Source organism: Carlito syrichta, unplaced genomic scaffold (genome assembly GCF_000164805.1).
Source record: "Carlito syrichta isolate Samal-C Ts95f unplaced genomic scaffold, Tarsius_syrichta-2.0.1 Scaffold305159, whole genome shotgun sequence".
In the NCBI taxonomy this organism is placed as follows: domain Eukaryota; kingdom Metazoa; phylum Chordata; class Mammalia; order Primates; family Tarsiidae; genus Carlito; species Carlito syrichta.
The window spans coordinates 168,725-170,985 of record NW_007249255.1 but is presented as its reverse complement, the minus strand read 5'-3'; positions in this window follow the sequence as shown (position 1 = coordinate 170,985).

Below are 2,261 nucleotides of genomic sequence, written 5' to 3'. Positions count from 1 at the left end.
TTCTGACATGATTAACCTGGAACTTCTGTGAGTTTTACCACTTGGTAGAACCCATCACAGCTCTGTGTAGCATATTCACCCTTCAGTAGGCAGGAAGCGAGCTGTGCCTATACCAGTAAGTCAGAGTCCACTGCAAACCTATATGACAGAATTCAAAGTTCAGCACATCACTGATGTATAAGACTCCTTTGAATACAGGTTTACTGTAGATTTCAGAATATGTTTTTACTTTTCTATTAATTATGCAATCGATACCTTGTTTTCTAATTAGCCACTACTCCCATCCTGCTTCCTGGAACAATACGGTTGTGGGTAGGATGTGCTCATCTTCAAACTTAATACAGCAGTAAGAATGTGATAGAGTTTATACATTTGTTCAATTTGCTCTAATATGTTCTTTTGGTTTGATTTAGCTTTGGGTTGATGTGGATAGGATAGTATTCAACGACGAGAGGAATTGAACCAATTATGTTTGTCTGGATATTTTTAGGTTACTCCTCTGAAGTGGCGTCAGTTCACTCTGATTTGGTAGTTTTCCTGCTTACAGAGTGTGTCTTGGCCAGATCAACACCCTTTTTGGCAGTGTTCCCCAGGATGTAGCTATGATTTTTTTTCCAGATGACCAGATTGTTCTTCTGAAAGTGAACTTATTTTTCGTCAAGTTGATTAGCTGTTCTTCTACGTCACATTTTTACTCCTTCTGATAATGATTCTAGGGTTAACACTGGAACCATCTCAAAATAATTGCAAAATTTTAAATGGGTCTACAATGTCTTCTAAATCATGTAATCTAAAAATCATTTAGTCAGAAGCTAACAAGATACTTCAGGCATAACTGCTGTTTTTCTGACAACTAGTTGTGAAACCTTAAAATATGCATACTTCTTCTTATAGTGATAAGTATGCAAAATTTGGAAAGATATTCTTTTTTTATATAGGTAGATAGGATTGCCACTTATTTTTTATTTAGATATATTGACATTCATCTAGAAAAGATATGCAGATCATTAGTTTATGATAATTTGAAAATTCACATTACTTTTGACTTAATGAAGCATAAATAAAGCTTTCATAATACACATGAAGTGGATATGTGATACACAGAACATTAAGATTTGCAGTGGACTTTCTGTGGGCTAGATTATGTAGAACCCACATAATTTAATATTCACTGTTTTAAATGAGCAATGCATGAGGGGAATGCAGTGTCAATACCTGGTGTATTTTTAAACTAGTGTAATAACCCTAGTCATACCATTCAGTATGCTTGCTTTTTAAATAAGTAACTACAATTAAGTTGTTTTAGCCCTTGCACTTTAAGAGATCTAGTCTTTACTTTTAGTTTTTAGTTTTCTATTAGGTCAATTCTGTTTACCAGATGGATATATATATATATATATATATATATATATATATATATATATATTTTTTTTTTTTTTTTTTTTTTTTTTGAGTTGTAGTCTCACGCTGTTGCCCACACTGGAGTGCAGTGGCCGCTCCCGGCCACCGCAGCCTCAACCTGCTGGGCTCTGGCGATCCTTCTGCCTCAGCCTTCCAAGTAGCCGGAATTACAGGCATGTGCTACCATGCCCGGCTGATTTTTGATTTATTGTAGAGATGGTGTCTCGAACCCGTGGGCTCAGAGGCTCGGTTAGCGCGCGGTACTTATACCAGATGGATATTAATAAAAAACTATATAAGCCTGAAATAATTCTCAATGAAACTTAGCCTTGTCTCATCTTTATTGGATTAATTTCAAATTCTAAAACGATTCAGTCCACAATAGCTCTAGGAGATGAAGAATTTGTCTTAATAAATTACGTTGTTGTTCACTCAACTCTTAAGACTATGAGTTGTCAAATCCCCAGATGGTAGACTCCTCAAGGGAAAAGAACTGTGTTTTCTTTGTGTCATGTACCTTTTCTAAGGTGCTTGCTGGCACTCTGTATCTTGTGGATTACTCAGTACTTTTAGTTTGATGTTGCTTATGAGACCTAAAAAATAATCCCTTAAAAATATCTATCAAAATGTAACAAAACTGAAAATATATATATATACAGAATCTTAAAACATTCTAGGAATATTAGATTTTAGGGTTACTTTTCAAATGTTCTTGGTTCCTTTATTTATTATCTAGGCTTTTATTTTTTGAGCATTGGCTTTAATAATTTCTTTGACATTTGCTAAATATGTAAAGTTTTTCCCTTTACTGTAGAATCTATATTGTATAAAGTCACTACAAGCACTGGATCAGAGAACAC